Raw genomic sequence first — 8,010 nt, 5'->3', positions numbered from 1 at the left:
TGAATGGTGAGAAGTCCCATTGTGCTAGCAGTTGGTACAACAACAAGTTATAGTGTTGTAGGTTCTTCTACTGGTCGATATAGTGCTAGCAGTTGGTACAACAGTAAGTTATTCTAAAGATCTTGTCTAGTAGATGCTACTATTATCAAGCTAGATTTTGCTTTCAAGCTATAACTAATGACAACTAAGTGTTGAAATTTGCAAAAGGGCTATGTTTGATATGAGAACATAACTACATTTATGTGTATCATAAAGTGAACTGGCTCAAATTTATAATAATATTTTGGCATGGAAAGAACATTTTTTGAGATGTTTTATTTTTCAAAGCTTTTCTAACAGGATATTTTTGAGGAAACCTGCGCTGGAGAATTCAACATAGTAACCAAAGAACTCCCTTATAAAGAAAGATGCATAATTATTGATGTAATTTTCATTGTTTCATAAACAGATATAATATGCATTTTCAAGAAAGAAAGAGAGATGAAGCCTGCAACTAGAGACTACTCAAGGAGTGAACAAAATGTCAAAACCACTAGCTAAGCATTTTCCTAGAATTTGCAGTAATGGGAATAACTCGGTAGAATCAGTTATCGAGCAAAGATAATACATGATTGTCATTAATTACAAACAAAGACCTTAGTTATGACTATATTTCCTTCTCCTAATTAAATTCTACTTTTGAGAATGAAAATTCACTACCTTGACCTTGAATGGTCTATTCCAAAAGGAAATGCAGTGCACAGATGAAAACTTCCTGTGGCATTGCGAAGTGTAGGGTTTTATTTTCTGTATACGCAATCCATATAAGATGCTACAAAAGTACCAACTTAATACAAGGGTCAATGAAAAAATATGTCAAGTTTGCAATTCAGAGGAGGCAAAAATAAGAGAGCAGTTCCGAGACATGCAATATAAAGCAAAACATGAGAGTGAGGTACAAACTGGCATCATGTGAAGGGTTTTGACAAATTTTTGAAGGATTTTTGCGGGAGGAAATTTAGCCTTCCTTTCTGTATACACAATCCATCTAAGATGCTACGAAAGTAGCAACTTAATACAAGGGTCAATGACAAAATATGTCAAGTTTGCAATTCAGAGGAGGTAGAAATAAGAGAGCAGTTCTAAGACATGAAATATAAAGCGAAACATGAGAGTGAGCTACAAAATGGCATCATGTGAAGCGTTTTGACAACTTTTTGAAGGATTTTTGCGAGAGGAAATTTAGCCTATTCAAGAAAATTTCTATGGGAAACAAGCAAACCGTGGTAAAAACCCATGAGAATAAGCTACAAGCCTTTCTGAAAAGAAAACATCCAATAGAAGAAAAACCAAGTGATGGTGTAGCTAACTTTAGTGCAAAGGTGGAAAGTATAAAACAGAGGGAAGATTTAGAGGACAAAATATGTCAAGTTTGCAATTCAAAGGAGGCATAAATAAGCGAGCAGTTATGAGACATGCAATATAAAGAAAAACATGAATCATTAATTCAATCAAGCAATATTACCTTAATTGAGTATTAATGAAAGCTAGAATTCGAACCTTATTTCGAGTATGAATTCCATCCATCAGTAAACCCGGAAAGATAGTATAATAAGTAATCAAAAAAAGAAAACTCTAACTTCTCGCTATTGAATTCCAGTATGGATTCCATCTATCAGTAAACACGGAAAGATAGTATAATAAGTTATCAAAGCAAGCAAGCTCTAACTTCTCGCTATTGAATTCGAGTTGTTATTATCAAGGAAGATTTGGAATTAGAGTTTTGGTTCTCCACTACATAATCCATCTAAGATGCTACGAAAGTTGCAACTTAATACCAGGGTCAATGACATTGTTGCATTTGAAATCTACAATGGCACAACCTTAATGCACTAGTAATCTATGTTACATGCTTGTTCCAAGTCAACAGAAAATATTTTCTAGACCAAAGCTGCCTCTGGCATTGCGATGTATAGGGTATTCTAACATGAGGACAAAGTGTTTTGCATAGTATATTTAGTTAACGATTCATTTTCAATTAATTTATGTTACTTTCGATAAGAGCTTGTCTAGTAGATGCTAATGTTATCAAGCTAAATTTTGCTTTAAAGTTGTAACTGATGAGGACTAAGTGTCGAAATTTGCAAAGGGGTTGTGTTTGATATGAGAACATAACTACATTAATGTGTATCAGAAAGTGAACTAGCTCAAATTTATAATAATATTTTGGCATGGAAAGAACATTTTTTGAGATGTTTTATTTTTCAAAGTCATTCTAAAGATCTTGTCTAGTAGATGCTACTATTATCAAGCTAGATTTTGTTTTAAAGTTGTAATTGATGAGGACTAAGTGTCGAAATTTGCAAAAGGGCTATGATTGATATGAGAACATAACTACATTAATGTGTATGAGAAAGTGAACTAGCTCAAATTTATAATAACATTTTGGCATGGAAAGAACAATTTTTGAGATGTATTATTTTTCAAAGTTATTCTAATAGAGAAGTTTTATTTTTCAAAGTTATTCTAACAGAGATGTTTTATTTTTCAAAGTTATTCTAATAGGATATTTCTGAGGAAACCTGCGCTGAAGAATTCAACACAATAGCCAAAGAACTCCCTTATAAAGAAAGATGCATAATTCTTGATGTAATGTTCATTGTCTCATAAACATATATAAGATGAATTTTCAAGAAATAAAGAGAGATGAAGCCTGCAACCAGAGACTGCTCAAGGAGTGAACAAAATGTCAAAACCACTAGCTAATCATTTTCCTAGAATTTGCAGTAATGGGAATATCTCGATAGAATTGGTTATCGAGCAGAGATAAGACATGGTTGCCATTAATGCCAAACAAAGACCTTAATTATCCCTAGATTTTCTTCTCCTCATTAAATTCTACTTTTGAGAATGAAAATTTACTGCCATAACCTTGAATGGTCTATTCTAAAAGGAAATGCAGTGCATAAATCAAAGTTGCATGTGGCATTGCAATGTATAGGGTTTTCCTTTCTATATATAGAATCCATCTAAGATGCTACGAAAATATCAACTTAATACATGGGTTAATGACAAAATATGTCAAGTTTGCAATTCAGAGGAGGCAGAAATAAGAGAGCAATACTGAGACATGCAATATAAAGAAAAACATGAGAGTGAGGTACAAAGTGGCATTGTGTGAAGGGTTTTGACAACTTTTTGAAGGAATTTTGTGGGAAGAAATTTAGCCTTCCTTTTTGTATACACAATCCATCTAAGATGCTACGAAAGTAGCAACTTAATACAAGGGTCAATGACAAAATATGCCAATTTTGCAATTAAGAGGAGGGAGAAATAAGAGAGTAGTTCTAAGACATGCAATATAAAGTGAAACATGAGAATGAGCTACAAACTGGCATCATGTGAAGCGTTTTGACAACTTTTTGAAGGATTTTTGCGAGAGAGAATTTAGCCTATTCAAGAAAATTTCTAACCCATGGGAGTAAGGTACAAGCCTTTCTAAAAGAAAACATCCATAGAAGAAAAACCAAGTGATGGTGTAGCTAACTTTAGTGCAAAGGTGGAAAGTAGAAAACAGAGGGAAGAGTTAGAGGAAAAAATATGTCAAGTTTGCAATTCAGAGGAGGCATAAATAAGAGAGCAGTTCTGAGACATGCAATATAAAGAAAAACATGAATCATTAATTCAATCAAGCAATATTACCTTAAATCGAGTATTAATGAAAGCTAGAATTCAAACCTTATTTCGAGTATGAATTCCATCCATCAGTAAACCTGGAAAGATAGCATAATAAGGAATCAAGGCAAGCAAGCTCTAACTTTTCGCTATTGAATTCAAGTTGTTATTATCAAGGTAGCCTTGGAATTAGAATTTTGATTCTCCACTATGCATTAGATGAATGAAAAAGTACTCAACATAAGGAAGACAAGGCATGGATGGGAGCAGATGCGACTCAACAAGCTATAATACTGTAAGTGACAAAATACTTATAGCTCATTTATGCAAGCAATAATGATAACAAGAAAGATCATACAAGAATTAGAAGAAGAATCTCTTCCTACTTCTTGTTGCCTCAATCAAACGAGACAATCAGGTTGTGTCTTGCCTCAATCAAACGAGACAATAAGGAAGTACAAGGAGTTCCTTTTGAATACTTTTAGCTAGAACATGGCATATAGACACTGAGATCTATATCTAAATACTTCCCTTGTGAAGAAGGCAAGACATCTCTAATTAAGATTAAGTTAAAAAGGAAGAATCACAGATCACAGGTACAATTTGGCATCAGGTTAAAAGTTGTAACAACTTTTTGGGGCAGGAAATTTAGCCTATTCAAGAAAATTTCTATGGGAAACAAGAAAACCGTAGTAAAAACCCATGAGAATAAGGTACAAGCCTTTCTAAAAGTAAACATCCCACAGAAGAAAAACCAAGTGATGGTGTAGCTAACTTTATTGCAATGGTGGAAAGTAGAAAACAAAGAGAAAATGTTGCTCATATAGTTATGGCGATACTTCCATTGAGCAGGTTGAACATGAATGATTCCAATGGGTTTACCTTACTTTGCTTGGCTCTTCTAACTGTTTCCACTTGGACTCGCTACTGTAACTAAATATATATCCGAAGATAAGAGATTGAGAGGTTTTCTTCTTAAAAAAAGGAGTTAGACCTAGTAGACAGGTAACTAACCCGTCCACTAGGGACCTGCTGCGATGTGGCTCCTAATCAGGGATCCTGGCCATGAACAAAAAGAACAGGTTGAGGGTTAGGAGCACACCCTATATTTGACTAAAGGTGGCTTGAAATACGTGTGTGTATAGCCTTACCTTACTTATTCAACTTACTTACTGGGTTCAGTTCAAATGAGATAGTTGGGAGAACCTACACAACCATTCTGTCTTTTCAGGTCTGAGGCTAAATGGCTAGGTAGGTTTTGGGCTTGTCTATAGTGAATGAAGAAGTAATGTCTAGTAAGCAGTATAGAGGTTCCTTCAAAGCAAAAGGTGATAAAGTAGGGGTCTGGTCAAACACTACCAAGTCAGGTCCTCAATGAAACACCATTGTAAGGTTCCGGTCTTAACTGAAACACTACGCGTGGTCTGGTCCTCAATCCATCCAACACTCTAGGTTCTGGTCCTCCATCAATCAAACACTATGCTTCTGGTTTTGGTCCTCAATGACCCACTATGCGTGTCTGGTCCTCCATCCAAACAATCCTCCACTATTGTAAGGATCCGAGGGTGAAAGCAAAAGCAATAGAGTGGTTGGTCAAAAAATGTCCTAGGGAAATCACGTATACAGAGTTTAATCAGTAGCATCCCCTAAGGAACCATAATGACGACATTGTTTGACAATTACAAGATTGATCAAATGCATATTAACGTTACTAATGCTTTTACTTACTTGATATACACCAACAAAGTCGAGCCGAAGCAAAAGCGAAAGCGCTCAGATCACTACTAATTGATTTTCAAACAATATAACTTTATTCATAGCAGCCATATTATATAATAACAACAGTAACTTACATGTATCACACGTATTAGGACTCTGCATGCATAATGCTGAATCGAACGAAATGTGTTCACAATAAATTATTAGCAAGGAACACGTATAAATGATGTGATTTGCGTTAACCTCTGTCAAATCAACTTAACCAACACAGATGTCATAGATATCATAGGTTTCCAAACATATGCCATATTACCTCACTGTTCAGTTCTGATAATAAGTCCCTGCTTCTCCACTTTCTACTCGTTCGCTCGACGTTGCTCGCATAGATAAGAATATCATATTCGTTCGCTCGTCATTGCTCGCATAGATAAGAGAATCTTGCTTGCTATGTCTGTCTCCTTCCCATCCCTTTGTATATAATGAAAAATTACTATGCTCCAACATCAATTGTTTTCTTTGTTATTACTGTTGGTACGCAGGCAGAGAACACTGTAGGAGGGCATGCTACCAGATGGCGCAAAGTCAGTCGATGGAACAGAGCAGGCAGTCAAATAGGGCTTCTGCCCCCAAACTGGAATTTCTCTTGCAGAGAATGAAAATCTGGCAAAATTTCTTACATGGCTTACTGCTTTGCGGTTCGAAAAGCGGTAGGGATCATCCATCATCCCTTCCCTCATCGAGTAACAAAATCAAACCTGTACGTGTAACCTCATTTGTGTAACCAAGCTCATTAGGCTCCTCTTGAAACCAGGGCTATTGAAACCAGGTCTATTTGAGCCGGGGCTCTTTATTTGAACTTAGGCTATTTCAACGAGGCTCCTCTTTAGGGTTACTCTTTCTACCAGGCTTTTAGGGCTCATGAGAAAGGGCTCTTTTTACATCTGTTGTTCTAATTGGCTAAGGTTCGAAAGTATATCCTGTTTATCCTCCTCGTCCTTCTTCTTTTCAAAGAGCTCTCAGAGTAGGTCACCTCTGCCTAAAGGGACCGCGGCGGGGCAGGTCTAGTTACGACGGACACTGGAGCTAGGCCTTCTAGCGACCCTTTAGCTCCTCAGGTTTAATTAGGTGTGGTGCTTGGAATTCGAAGAGATGACAGTAATGTTGTTATATCGCCAAGATTGGAACTTGCTCGTCGTAGAGTAGTAGTGTGGTGGAAATAAAACCAAAACCTCTGTTGTGCTAATGTGACTGTGACGTAGATCTAGTCGGTCAATTAGTCGATTGAGTCTCGGACGACCCAAAATGAAGAGTCTTAGAAAAAGGCAGAATATTATATAGTCCAACCTCAGAAAAAAGCCGAATAAGACGATGAAATTGAATGAGAAAAGATTAATCTCAAAATAATGAAACATAAAAAAAAACCTCACAAACAAAAAAACTAACTAATGTCAAATGCAAGTGATTACTATAATCCCATACCATTGCTAGATTATAGAACTAATAAAATTAGTTCACCACCAACCATACCTTTAATATAGAGGGCCATAAAATAAAAAAAATATAACGCGCTCCATTTTGCTAAATTTTTAAATTGATTCAAGTTGAAAGACGCGCTGACGTAAAGACGACTCTTTTTTCTCCTGCACTAAGGATGGGAAATGCAAAGTGTGGTATTTTTGTCCCACATCGGTGGTGTTGTACATAAAATAGAGGGAAAACGCATAAATATGCGGGGAATTGATGGTAAAGGGTACGGAGCCGTGTGGTCAACACAAAGCGAACTATTCTTTCGCCTTTTACTAAAGAATACCGTGTGTTGGCCACAATCAGCGGCATACGCCAATTTTTGGATGCTTCTACCTCATCATGTTTTTGGATGCTTCTACCTCATCATGAGGCGAGAGGCTCACAATTCAAACATCAATCTTCATTTGATCAAGTCATGAAAGTATTTTAGGGGGGAGGCTGCGCAGAATATATATGGAATTAGCTTATCTTCGAAAAATTTAAAATTTGTAATATATCATATTCAACCTAATTGGTTTAGGAGGCTGGAGAAATTAAAGGAATTAACTTAATTTAGAAAAACTTTAAAATGCACTATATTCAACGTAATTGGTGACTTAGTATATCCCAAGAAGTTTTGCACATGAAAAATTGTTAAAAAATTATGAAACCAGTTGGATACTTTTGTATTTAGAATTTAGAAAATTTTTAAATATATTTTAAATATATTTATATTCAACGCAATTGGTAATTTAGTATATCCAAACAAAAATTATGAAAACAGTTGGATACTTTTGTATTTAGAATTTAGAAAAATTTTAAATATATTTATATTCAGCGCAATTAGTAATTTAGTATATCCAAACAAGTTTTGTATGTGAAAAAATGTTAAAAAATTATGAGAACAGTTAAATACTTTCGTATTTAGGGGGATTATTAATGTTAATAAATTTTAGGAAAATTATGGAAAATAATTTATTTAGGGGATTATTAATGTTAATAAATTTTAGGAAAATTATGGAAAATAATTTATTTATTAGTACAAATAAAAGTATTGGCAATGAGAGTATGTGTTGGTTTTGTTTCGTTTTTTTAAGTGAATATATTCATTATTTTTATGTTAATAGGGTA

The 8,010-nt window shown here is 35.0% G+C and overlaps 1 non-coding gene across 1 annotated transcript; it reads left to right on the top strand.

Moving 5' to 3' along the window:
- Positions 1 to 7,129: 7,129 nt before the first annotated feature.
- On the top strand, positions 7,130 to 7,244 carry LOC149243096 (U5 spliceosomal RNA). The gene has a single exon (XR_016246865.1). It is a non-coding gene; the product is annotated as a U5 spliceosomal RNA (small nuclear RNA).
- The last annotated feature ends 766 nt before the right edge of the window (positions 7,245 to 8,010 follow it).

Source organism: Pinus tabuliformis, chromosome 8, assembly GCF_031772625.1.
Source record: "Pinus tabuliformis cultivar Carrire ecotype Pingquan chromosome 8, CPIR1, whole genome shotgun sequence".
NCBI classification, from domain to species: Eukaryota; Viridiplantae; Streptophyta; class Pinopsida; order Pinales; family Pinaceae; genus Pinus; species Pinus tabuliformis.
The sequence above is the reverse complement of the archived record's forward strand: the minus strand, read 5'-3'. Positions and strand labels throughout refer to the sequence as shown.